The following is a 13,579-nucleotide window of genomic DNA, read 5'->3' as shown; positions in this document are numbered from 1 at the left end:
ATAGAACAGATTGCCACTGGGGCAACAGCTGAACTGTAGGAGACAACGGCGGTCTGAGAGATTGTCACTGCGGAAAAGAGGGGTCTCTATCAACCTCAGAAGAGGGGGTAACGAGACAAAGCTGGCCCTATTCCAAGCCCTTATCCTTACTTTTACCCCATCCCTCCAAATAGCTGATCCCCGCCTTCCTTGGAGAACAAAGGAACCAGAAGGAGCCAGAGTCTTGTTTGAAGGGAAACACTATGTCCACTTCTGCCCACACTGAGCACTGCTGTGTCCTGCGTGGTTTCCAGCCCTCTATATACATAGCTTTAGAAGGTCAACCGCTTGGCCAAGCTTCACTGTTTCAAAAGCATGGGGCTGGATGGGAACCAAGCTGACTGATGCCATGGTTCCTGACCTAAGCACAGGTTAAGTAAGGTAGGAACCAAACTCATCCAACTCATGGCACACTGTACCAAGCCTCTTTCTTCTGGTGTTTTTACTCATTTAAAAGTGTTGAAGAATCTTGGTAGAATATAACTGATGTATACTGATGTATAAAAAGCCGATAGTAGTTTCTAATTGGGAAAGGAAGGTGGCCTTAGAGCTGGAAGGCTCTTTCAGGTGACACCTTGTGCCTTACTTTGTCTCCATAGTCTTGGTCTGGTCCTTGAGAGTTGCCTCCTTGTATTTGTTCTCCCCACTAATGAGGATAACACTATCTGCTACTCCAGAGCTTTAATCTAGGGTGGATTAACCATGTCAACTGCTATCTCCCATCCCCATAAACATCCACGTTTAGGAGGGGCTGGAAGTGGAGGGGGCATTTACTTCCACACAGACAGGCAGGGCTTCTGCCCTCCTCAAAACCGCATGCCTTCTGGTTGTACCCTTGGCACGCAACTGGCAGATGGCACAGTATGGGCACATACACGCCAGGGTTCAGGGCCAGGCCTACATCACTTCTACCCACATCTCACCAGCTGGACCACAGCTGCACAACCACACCTCAACCGCGTCATTGGTTGGCAGAGACAGGCAGGTCCCCAGAGCTCACTGGCAAGCCACATTTAGCTAAAACGGTGAGCTTCTGGTCCAGTGAGAGTCCCTATCTGAAAGCAATAAGGAAGAGAATGGTAGATGAAGACAGCTGATGCCCTGTTCAAGCCTCTGAGTATATGCACATGGGCACCCCCCCCACACACACACACATGCATGCACACACTGTCTTTAGTCCAACAACTTTAGCAACATAAAGGAAATAACCAGACAAAGATGAATTTACAAGCATGTGTAAACAATTATTGTTAACAATAGTCAAAGACGGAAAGCAACAGCTATTTGGCAACCTGGGATTAAAGAACTCTTGGAAACCCATGTGATAAAGATGGACATGACTAGGACAGAAAGGTGACCACAGCATACTAGAAAGGATCACTTGCAAACGGGGTTTCTATTCTGTATTTTTGAAACAAAAAGCAATAAAAGAGAAAGAATATATGTTGAAAAAGCAACTTTGGTTATTTCTGGGTAATAGGATTATAGGTGATAGTCCTCTATCTTATTTTTCCTGTATCTTTGTAACTTTTCTACAATGATATTGTAGATAGGATCATCCTTGGCTGAAAACAGCAAAACTCTGAACTCCAATGGTATAAAACCTCAATGACGCAGAACTGATGTCTAAGATGTTCCTGTCTTTCCCTTCATGGTCTAAATGTGGCAGTTCCTGCACCCCAGTTCTCACAATGCATTTGATCTCAGCCACATTTGCATTGAACCCCATGCTCCAGCTATCATATATGTCTTTAATCCCTACACAACCAATTGTTACATATATATTCGAAGAGAGAAGTGGACAGGAAGGACTGCCCAAGGGAGTGGGGGACAGAAGTCCTATGGCAGACTTAACCTGAACGGCCTGATCTGGGCCCTGTGACCATATCTAGCTGGAAAGAGGGTAGGCGACAGAGTCTGGGAAACAGGATTGCAATGTCTGCCATGGCCCGCTACTGATTTTACAATTACTGAAATTGAAAAGCCAGTTGTTTCCTTTATTCTTGCTCCTTCGATGCGTTTTCCTTCCCACCGCACTCCACCTACTCAAGCTGCAACCATCAGCAGATTCACACTCACAGAGCCAAGGGGGTGAGGGGGAACCCTGAGCGGAGGCTGCGGCCTCCTCCAGGGTGGGAGTGGAGGGATGGGCAGCAAGCCACAGGGCCTGGAATCAGCTTGTTTGCTCGCTTGACCTCATCTGGACTCTCGAGGTTTGGGCTCTGAAAGTTTATCAGTGGAGACTTTTGCAATTTCAGTACTATTATTTTCTAGACTATGCAGAGCTAGCCTGGGTGTTTCATCCAGATAGTTTTGGTCTCAGTCAGCTTTCCCAAATAAATGCTTGCCCACAATCCCCACAAAGGCAAGGGCTTAGGTTGCCTGGGTTCAAATCTTGGCTGGTCAGCCCCTGTTATGTGTCTCTGGACCATAGCTGTTTTTGTTTCATCCACTGCAAAATGAGAATCCCAAGCGTGAACGTTTCGTCGGTTCCTGGTGAAAGATGGGATGAGTCAGTGTTTGTCAAGTGCTTATCACATACTGAGTGCTACAGAAATATTTGTTTAAAAATATATATATATAAACACAAGAGACAAGAAAGCTGTCTGGGCCCTGTGTGTTTGGAGCTACCTCTCACTCCACACAAAGCTGCAAGGAAGGGCTGAACTTTTCTTTTGTTCCCTGTTGGCAAAGCTCCTGTCCTCTGTTGTAGGAAGGTGGGGCGGGGGGGTGCACGGGAAGCCGGAAGGTCAGAAGGATCTCTTAGACAGATGGTATCACTGCCCTCATTAGAGATGGGGAAACTGAGGCCAGGGGAGATGCAGATATTGACCGCAGTCACAAGCTTGTAGAGCTGAGATCCCACCTGGGCATGTGTGACCTGGACAGCCCCTATATTAAGCTTGAGGTTTTCCAGTCATGTTTTGATAACTCCTAAGAAGTTCACACACGCATCTAACGCCCGGTTTTAAAAGGATCTGTTTCTTTTATTCAGCTTAGCAAGTCCAGCTCAAGGCCAACTCTGGCCAGCTGAAATGACCAATAATTAACGTCAGGAATATCTTACAGGTCCAAATTCCTCCCTGAGTCGCCACAAAATTCCTTTCCACCCTTCGATCTGTCTCGGTGCCACCTCTGTGAATGCCACTTTCAAAGAGAAAGAGCCGTCGCCTGCTCAGCGCCTTCACGAATGACTGCCATCGAATCTGAGCAAACCACAGGCATTCAAGGAAGCATCCTGGTTCTATCCCTTTAAGAAAAAAGAAAAAGAAATCGCTCAGCCCCACCCTACCCCACCCTGTGCCTGTGAAGTTCTGGAGCTTTGTGGACTTGAGATAGAGCCAAGATAAAAGGAATTAAAAACAAACCGAAGTTTTAAAAAGCAAAACAACAGCAACAAAAAAATTTGTTCCCAGTTCATAGGCACTTCTACTCCCAAGCTGCAGTGCCCCAGGGGTCACCTCTAGCCCCAGTTGGGCCTCCTCCCCAGCCCCGCCCCCCAAGCATAGCACCGCTCTGAGAAGACAGGCGTTTATCTCCGTCAGCTCCCACCTTCCTCCTCCAGCCACTCATCTTTCCCCTTTTATAAACTGTTGGCTTCATAATGGTTTTCCTCCTACTGCCAGGGGGTGAGAGGGTGCTAAGGCCCGAGGAGCAGCTGCTAGCGAGCTCCCCGGTGCAGATCCTGTGGGCGGGGCCGGCAGTAGGTAGGAGAGACCAGGAGAGAGATTAGGTGAAACATTAGCCCGGGCCTTTTGGACACAGGCCAATGTCTTTCAATGATTTCTTTGTGTGCTTTGGATGCTGGGCTTGTTAGGCAGGGGACGGGCACCCATTAGAAGATTTCACAATGATTTGCCATGTTACAGTTCTAAACATGTCAACTCATCATCGAGGTTCAATTCATATTTTTACAGTCTTTTTAGACTCTCACACCGCCCCTCCCCACCGCAACACGCCCTTCTCTCCCTGGGGAGCTTCAGGGGAAAGTACTCTAAGAGAATTAATCAAAATTACTAGGTAATGCTCTAAAAATAATAAATGCCGTTATAGGCTGGACTCCTTTCAAGTTCGAGCTCATTCTGTAAGCTTGGCGGTCCGTATGTCAAGTTGCATGTGTATTACTTCTTTATTAGGAGGAAGTGGTCTATTGTATAGAGACAGGTACCTTATGAAGACACATGGATGCTGTGACTCTCCCAACACTGGGCTGGTTTTCAGCTATATTCATTCAGCAATGTGGTTGAGGAGGGGGCAAAGGGCGGCTATTGAACTCCTTACCCTCTCTTCATATGCCAACCTTGCAAATTAGGATCTGCTACAGACATGCTTGGCATCTGAACGCAAAGGTAGCGGACATCAGGGTTCAGATGGCTACATGCCTTGGCAGCTCTGGCCCCACCCACTGCACGGTACTACCGCTGGGCAAAGGGTTAGAAAATACTGAAGATGATTATTAGTACCTGCAAACAGCAGCAGCAACAATCACACAGGAGAGTAACTTTGTGGGGGTTTTGTTGTTGCTGCTGTTGTTTTAGTTTTAGACAGATTCTTCCTGCTGTAACCACCTGGCTTTGAACTTGAGATCCTCCTGCCTCAGCCTCGAAAGTACTGGGATTATAGTTATGCAACTGATGTTATCATCCTGGTTTCAAAATATGTGCGCGCGCGTGTGTGTCTGTGTGTGTGTGTGTGTGTGTGTGTGTGTGTGTGTGTGTACTTACAGATGTGTGCCTGTGTACTCACTCATTCTAGAGTGTGTGGAGGCCACAGGTTGACATCAGGGACCTTCCTCAATTGCTTTCTAACTTAGCTTTTAAGACAGGATCTTATGCTGAACCTGGAACTCATTAATTTCCCTACCGCAGAATCCATGCATCTCTGTGTGTCGCTGCTTCAGCAGAGCTGGGATTACAGATGTGTGCAGCCATACCTAACTTTTGCACGGGTGCTGGGAATTTCAACTAAATCCCAAGGAATGTACATACTCAACCATCTCTCCAGCCTCCTCCCCATTCCAAGAATATTGAGGGGGCAGGGTGGGGTGTAACTGAGTCTTGTACTTAAGGCCTTCAAGCATGGCTGGAGCAAGGTTAGACTGAAAGGTGAGGTTGAAAGGGAAATCTGCACCAGAGAGAAAAAGGTCATGAGATGAATCCCTTTCCTGCTTTAACTGATACAAGTTTCTGTTTTTCCATGGACCTTTTCAGCCAGTGGATGCCCCAAAATTTCCATGAACCAGGGCCCTAATCACCCATAGCCCATAGATCACTTATCTATGTCAGGCAGGGCTACTGGGTCAGGGTGACTGTGAAGAAAAATAGGAGTGAGGACTCCTGAGCCTTGACTGTGTATGTTATTTGTGTCCAAGTCTAAGTCTGGCTGCTATGGGGCTAAGTCACAAGGCTGTTTCCAACCTAAGAAATGCCCTCTGGCCTGAGACTGCTCCTCAGATAATTACAGTGCCTTCTTTCTCCAAAGGGAGGCTGATTGCAGTGCTGCAAGTCCCAGCCTTCACTCGTTCCAGTTCCTTCCTTAGCCAGCTCCATAAATCACGGCTGGCAGGAAAGACTGGAGGGTCATAAGTAATTGAATTCCGACCAACCTTCACACCTAATTCAAGTCTGACCCTTTCCTGGATCAATCTGCTGTCAGAGCTGGTAAGTGACTATTGTTTTTAAATTCCAAGAAACCTTTCTTTGAGGGCCTACTGTGTGCTAGCATCATTGGCTTGGTGAGAGGTGTAGCCGTCACCTCACCTCATTCATTCACTCACTCATTCATTCATTCTGTTCCCACTTCCACAGAATCCAGACTCTGAGGAGTTAACAGTCAGTGGGGAGGAAAGCAAAGGTCACCCTGGGGTCAGTCCTAGAGAAAAAAAAAGTGTTCTCCAGACTCCCTAACTTCCCATTATTGCTGGGAGGTAGGCCATTTACCGATGGAAACGCAGGAGCTGCTTCTAGGTGAAAGAACAGGTAAGAAAGTTTCCCTTCTCTCAAAGCAAAGTCAACCCCCCCAGACTCATTCAAGTTCTCTCGGCACCATATTTGATGTGGGTTGTCAGGTGTTCTTCCCTCTGTGGGTGTAAGGCGGGCAGGCATGCGATTGGGGGTGGGGGTGGGGAGAGGTGCTGTCCTCGATGACTGAGCACTGCCTGGGAAGGTACTGGGGAGCCCTAGGCTCCTCACAGCTGTGGTGGTACTACTAATGACTCTCACTCTCTCTCAGGACTCAGCAGCCCCAGACCTCATGATGGGTCAGCCTGGAAACCAAGTCTGAGGCAGGCAGTGCTTATTCAAGCCACGTTTCAGTAGGACAGTCTCCTGACTTCACTCTGCTTGTAAGCCCCTATGCTGCTCTCCTGTCTTCTGAGTATACACACGGTCTGGATTCCATTACCAGAACACAACTGTGGCATTTCACATTTTCCAAAAAATACAGTTCTTCCTTCTTCCTTCAAGAGGCTGCATCACACCCCGCCACCGTTTCTCATCCACAGACAGTTGCAACCCAGCTCATGGGTGACTCTGTTCTGGCCCTCCAGCCCATGCACTGGGTTGCTACAGATAATATTCTTGGCAGCAATATGATTTGGAGCAATGAGTCAAGATTGTGCAGAGGTTTGCTCAGGGAAAAAGAATTAATGTGACCGAATAATTTTTACTTTCTTGTTTTAATTCCAGGATGACAGGAGACCCCTGTGATGTAGTCAGTGGCCTGGGGACCCTGAGCAGCCCGGAAAACTATGTTTAGGTAGGAATGTTAATGGAATTATCCCTTGCTGCTGGGTAAGAGTCTGCTGTTGAGAGATAATTACCCAGGCAAAGATGAAGCATCATGGGAGCCTAATGCTGAGGCAGAGAGCTCACTGTTTATTTTCCACGTTGCCGCATAATCGCCTTCGCCATTTAACTTCATTAACATCTCCGCTAACCCAGGGCCACACAATTCTACTTAAAAGAGAGAAATTAAGTAACCCCGAACCTACATGTAATTGTAAACAAAGTTACCGGAGATGTGAGCTACGGTGTTTTCACTGTTGTAGTGGGTGGCAAAGGAGTCCCCCTTCTCCCCTATCCTTCCTTCTCCCTGAGAGATGAAAGTGATACCAACCTTTGCTGACTGCTTACTGTAGGCCGTTCCTTGCCTCGAACATCACAATACGCTGATTTCCTCAGTTTCCATGGAGATTCCATGAGTAGTTAGTAGAGGAAACAGTGTCAGAAACGTGAAGAAACTTGTCTGAGGTCCGATGGCTTGTGAGCAGTGGAGCAAGGGTTCCAAATGTGGCAGATTGGTCCCAGCTGTTTCTAGAGAAATCACAGGACCACACTTGTTCCAAGATCTCGAGTCTGGACTTCTAGACTCCACAGACGAATCCAGGCATTTTATTACCTCTACATCTGTCACTTCTGTCTCTATCAGAATGGCTGCCAAGTCTCCCATCTATCTTCCCTCCAGTTCTGTGTTTCTGTTTTATTGAGAAGGTATTTGCATCCAACCCCATGTGGTCAGGACTGAGCTTCTTAAGTCATCCCCACAGGCCTTTGCGTTGGACAGGTTCCCGACCTTCTCTGGATAGTCTGTAAATAATCACTGTCTTTCTCCACTCTAGGCTCCTTCTCCCCAAACTCGTAAAAGCTACATCAGAAAATCTGAAAGGATGCATTGGTGCACATCTGCCAGCCTCTACCAAAATCAATGATTGTTAACACTTTTCCACGGTTCAAGTTCCAATTTATTAATCCATTTCCCCCTAGACCACTTGAAAGTTTATCCCAGAGATACCTCAGCCTGGAAAACTTCAGTGTTCACATCACACATTCCTTGATTTCGTCTGTCCAGCAACTCACCCCCACAGTGCGCGTGCGTTCGTGTGGGCGTGTGCATGTGCGTGCGTGCGTGCGTGCGTGTGTGTGTGTGTGTGTGTGTGTGTGTGTGTGTGTGTGCATGCATGTGTGCTTGCATGTGACACGTTGGTCCCCGGTTTCTACATCTTTGAGACAGGGTCTCCTGTTCCTTCATGCATATATGGCTAGCTGGCCACAAGATCCAGGCTTCTCCCATTTTGCCTTAGGAAGCCTAGGATTACAAGTGAGCTACCATGTCCAGTTACATGGGTCCTGGGAATCCAAACATGGGAGCTCATGCTTGAGCAGTAACATTGGCCCATTTCTCCAGCCCCAGTAGTCATTTTGTAACTGTTATTTCTTCTATAGATGTTCTCTTGTTTCGTTTGTCTTTTAATATGAGCAAGTTTCATACATTGTATTTGTAGTAATGCTTCTTAGTCATTTCAACACACTACTCTCATCCCCCACCTTTGTTTAGTTTTTGGACAGCTGAAATGTTTTCTCTCCCTAAGGGTCTCCTCTGGTCCTGTCTAGTCTCAGCCAGCACTTAGCAAGACGGGGAGGAATGGCTCCAGAATTTTTACTCTGGGCAACTTCAGAGGGAATAAAGTCTGTGGGGAGTAGGAGAGATCGTTTTCTCCTGACAAAACCAGGACAAGCCTAGATTGTTGATTTATTTGTCAGGGTCGCTGCCCTGAGGCAATCAAAACTGTTGGGGAGGTGACACATGGGATGGTAGAGACAGAACTGCCCAGGTTCAGACCTCAGCTTTGCCTCTTCCAAGATGTATGGCCTTGGAGAAGTTACTTAAAGGCTCCATTACTTGGCTTTATCGTCTGTAAACTGATGATGTAGTAATCTGAAATCCAATTCACAGAGTTGTACTATAAAGGAAAGAAAAAAAAAGCAGAGAGATTGCGGCCAGGGACAGTGCTGTAGTATGTGGTGGCCATCATGACCACCACCACTGTTGACCTATTGATGCTCAGCCTGCTGTCCACTTCCTCCTTGCATCACTTCCTGGAACTAGGTGGGGCTTCTGGCCTTTCCTGCTGCTTTGCCACCTTTAACTGTGTGTTCAGTTTGCTCCTGGGGCCGGGGAGCTTCTTGTGAGCTGTCTTAATACATCCAAGTCTGCTCTTTCCCCAAACCCATTCAATCCTATTTTCTTCTGTTAGGTTGAATGTCCAGGTTCATGTCCTTCCTTTGGCCTGCTGAAACTTAGATTCCTCTTTGGACTTAAGACCGGGATACATCTGTTGTTTGTGGTACGGGAACACTGGACTATTTAAGTGATTCTTAACACTTCTAGGTCCCCCTCTGTAGCCAATCAGCCACACACTTTTGTCCCTTCAGAGCCGCTGGACCTGGGGCTGTGGACAGTGGTGAGTGCACAGGGTCCCGCTTTGGGATAAGAAGCAGCCGGTCACTCAGAGTGAATCTGAGACAAGGCCTTGAAACTCCCTGCACTCTAACCATACATGGGAACTCTGGGGGAGTGTCTGAAGAGGATGGTATGTTCATTGTGTTGAGATGCTGACCACTGGAGGGCCACTGGTGAGACTCAGGCCCTGATCTCCACTACAGCCTTGAAACACTTCTTCTAGAGTCATTTCCATGAAACCAAGTAAGCATCACGACGGGCTGGCAAGATGGCTTCCCAGGTAAAGGCGTTAGCTATGTAGCAACCTGAGCTCCCTCCCTGAGCCCACGTAAAAGCGGAAGGAACTGACCCTATTATAACGTCATCCTCTGATGTCCACATGCATATCATGATGTAGGCAACCCCCCCACTTATCCTGCACACACACAGTAATAGTAACAGTAGACTTTAAAGATGTAAACAAAGTATCATCTGCAGAAATCTTCCTCTAAAGCACTGGAGTAACAGAACCACCTTCTAGGGTTGTCACAAGCACCAACTGAGTTACTAGCAATAACTTCTGAGAAGACAGCAGTAAGTGTGGTAACCATGAATAAGGATGTGGAAAGGTTAGGATGGAGTCAAAAGAGAATGAAATTCAGAGCAGGTGAGCTTTGAAGGGTGTTGGGGGGAGAGGCAGGTGTATGAGGCCGGACTCAGGGAGCAAACCAGGTAAGAGAAGTCAAAGATTGACCCTGGATGCTTCATAATCTAAAATAAAATAGAACAACAGAAAGATGTGATGGGGGAAGTCCTGTGTATGTTTGTCTGATTGGTTGATTAAATAAAGCACCGTGGCCAATAGGGAAGCAAGATAGGTGGGACTAGGAGTTGAGGAGGATTCGATGTAGAACACCGGAGAAGTAACATGTGGACCCTTCCTCCGGTAAGAGAGAACCACGTGGAAAAACTAAGATTAGCAGTTAGGGATTAAATATTTAAGTCAGAGCTAACCTGTAAGAAACTAAGTAAATGGCCAACAGCTTATAATTAATATAGTGTCCTGTGTGATATTTGGGGGTTCAGACAGCTCGGCAGGGCTCAGACAGCTGGTGGGAAGACTAAATGTTACAAGGATGTCTTCCACTACTTTCTTTATTGTGAGTTCTGGACTCCGAGAAGCCAATTCAGGAGTTAACATAATCATCAGGAGTGTGTTGGCACAGAGCCCCAATGGGGACTGGCTCTTTGAGGTGTCTAGTGTCTGTGTATCTTGTGCAAGAGGATAATGACCAGCTTACTCGAACAGAATGTAACCTGTAGGTCACAACCCTTTTGGGATCAAATGACCCTTTCACAGGCTTCACCTAAGACCATCAGAGAACACAGATATTTGCACGACAGTTCATAATAGTAGCAAAATTACAGTTATGAAATAGCAACAAAGGTACTTTTATGGTTGGGGGTCACCGCAGCATGAGGAACTATATTACAGGGTTCCAACATTGGACAGGTTGAGAACCACTGCCCTAGAGTCTTTTCTAGCAGCCTGGGAGCCCAAGGTGGATCTCCATGCACAGCCAAGGTCAGAATTTCCCTCCTGCTGTGAAAGGTCCAGATTCTCCGAGTTCAGATTCTGCTTCTGTCACAACCCCCAGTGGGGGAAAGGGTCACTCTTTCCCTCCCCTTGTAGAGATGGGGACACAGAGGAAGGTGGTTAGTCTTATTCGTCCTCTTGATTGGACTGAGGCACACCTAGGAAATTGTCAGGCATGTCTGTGCCAGCAATGATGCTTGCAGATGGGGGAGGGCTTCCTGACCTAATGAACGTATTGAACTCTTTGATTCATATGTGATGGCATAGTTTAAAGATGGTACGACTGGGCAGCTAAGTGTGCTTGCTGCTCTTCCGGAGATCCTGAGTTCAGTTCCTAGTACTTGGATTGGGAGACGTACAAGCACCTAATACCCTCTTCTGACTTCCCAAACATGGGCATCCATACACAGCATTCTCTCTCTGTCTCTCTCTGTCTCTCTCTGTCTCTCTCTCTGTCTCTGTCTCTCTCTCTCTCTCTCTCTCTCTCTCTCACACACACACACACACACTAAAGATTTTGTAATATTGGAGATGAGGCTCAGTGAGAGGAAGTAGGTTACCAGGGTGGGTCCTGCTAGTCTATGCCGTGCCCTGGTCCATTCCTTCCTTTCTGTTTCTGAGCTATGCTTGGGGTCTATATTGTGTTCTGACTCATTCTTTTCTCTTTGCTTCTGAGCCACCACAGTGTAAATGACTCTGTTCCACTATGCCCTCTTTGCCATGACGGAATGAAATTTCTGAAACTATGAGCTAGAAAGAGCTCTTTCCTCCCTTGGGTTGTTTGCTCAGGTATGTTGTCATGGTGATGAGAAAAGTAGCTCACACAGGGAGCAGCCAGGTGCTGGTGCAATGGCCACTGTTGGTACTGTAGGTGATGACCTGTCCTGAATCTCTGATCCAGGAGTCTTACATTGTCTATCTTGTTCATCAACTGGGCTCCCAAGGAGAGTATTCTCAGCTGGGGTGACCTACCTCATGTTATTTTTGGGGAATGAATGCCCTTTTGACATAAAATACCAACACATAGACAAGGAGATGGCTGGAGGCTTGAAGGAGACCTTCAGTCATTGAAAACTCAGATTTCTTCATTGAGCACATCCTTTTCACCCTAACTGTACAAGTTACATCTGCAACACTGTGACAAAATACCATAGAGAAACAGCCAAAGGGAGGAAGGATTTCTTTTAGCTCATGGTGGCAGAGAGCATGTTCAGGGCAGTGGGAGAGATGTGGCAGCTGTTCACATCATGGTGGACAAGAAGCAGAGAGAGACCAGAACCAGGACCAGCTACAACCTTATAAAGTCCGCCTCCACTGATTCTGCCAGCTACAGGCGACTTTTGAAGTTGTCCCCGGAGTCTCCAGATAGTGCCACTCTCTGCAGAATAAGAGTTTGAACCATGAGCCTCTGTGGCACTATCCCTTCTCTCCCAAACTGTCTACATCTTTCACTCCTAAAGGACTTCTAGAAAGAATCTAACAGAAGAAGAAGAAAAGGCAAATTAAACTTCTCATTAAACAGCACAATTTTATTTTCTAAATGAATAGTTAAAATGCACAACAGAAGCTATTTTCTAATTTTTTTTTCAAAAAATAGGTGAGGTTGTGATCTGTGTTTGTAGGATACGTGGTTGTTTTTTCCCAATCTTGTACTCCTTGGCCACCGAAACAAAAATGTTATCTGTGTCACTAGATGTTGCAGGGTATTTGAACATTGTGTGAAGATCCAATGCTGCGAATGGTGGATAAAAAGCTATAGTTAGGCAGGAAGAGGCTAGGTGGGACTTCCAGGCAGAGAGGGAAACTGGGAGGAGGAATCTTGAATCAAGATTTTTGCCAGCAGATTCGGAGCGAGTTGGTTGTGCTGTACTAAGAAGAAGCAGCCAAACCACGTGACAGGATGTAAATTTTAAAAATATGAGTTAATTAAGTTATAAGAGCTATTTGGGGAAAAGCCTAAGCTAAGGCCAAGCTTTCATAATTAATAATGTTTCCAGGTCATGATCTACAGGCTGGCAGTCCAGAGGTAGTCAGACAAAAAAGCTTGCTGTGACTAGTATTCAGCACAGAGGTGTGTGTGGCTGGGTGATGCAGGTTGGACCCATTTGGGGTCTGATATGAACACACTGCTGTGGTAAAAATACGTCTTTTGAAACTAACGTGGTTGTTGACATATGAGTCAGTGGAGTGAGCTTGAACAGAAGAGGGGTGTCAGCTGGAGCTCCGCTCTTGTAGCAAACACTCGGGGGGCTGAAGTGAGGGGAGATAGGGCTGATGTGCCAAGATGGCTTCCTCAGTGTCAGGCGGAAATGCACACAGACCTCTGGACCAGTCACAACACCCTGCCTACCTGGACATTGATAGTTAGAAGCAGCTAATACTGTTTAAAATGACAACAAAAATAAGCCCATATTCTGGACTTTTTAAATTTCAAAAGTTACAAGCAAACATTCTAGAAATGCAGAAGATATAGTCAAAAAATGATTACACAAAATGTGAGACATGGGATTGTGACTCAGATACTAACAGTTGCATATCCAGTTTTATTGATACTTAACCAGTGTGTGCTTAAATTGTAAGCACACATGTAAGCACATATATGGATATGGAGACATTACATATTTTTCCAGGACAGCCAGGGCTACACAGAGAACCCCTGTCCCAAAACCCTACCCCTACATACTTCATAAGGAGTCGGGAAGAACATGACACTACTTCAAGTTT

General features: G+C 46.5%; 1 long non-coding RNA gene across 1 annotated transcript; it reads right to left on the bottom strand.

The window, feature by feature from the left end:
* Positions 1–3,005: 3,005 nt before the first annotated feature.
* On the bottom strand, positions 3,006–3,765 carry LOC106021490. The gene is made up of 2 exons (XR_001196748.2): positions 3,592–3,765; positions 3,006–3,289 (listed from the first exon to the last, which is right to left on the bottom strand). It is a non-coding gene; the product is annotated as an uncharacterized LOC106021490 (long non-coding RNA).
* Between the last annotated feature and the right edge of the window lie 9,814 nt (positions 3,766–13,579).

Source organism: Mesocricetus auratus, unplaced genomic scaffold (genome assembly GCF_017639785.1).
Source record: "Mesocricetus auratus isolate SY011 unplaced genomic scaffold, BCM_Maur_2.0 Super-Scaffold_100006, whole genome shotgun sequence".
NCBI classification, from domain to species: Eukaryota; Metazoa; Chordata; class Mammalia; order Rodentia; family Cricetidae; genus Mesocricetus; species Mesocricetus auratus.
The sequence above is the reverse complement of the archived record's forward strand: the minus strand, read 5'-3'. Positions and strand labels throughout refer to the sequence as shown.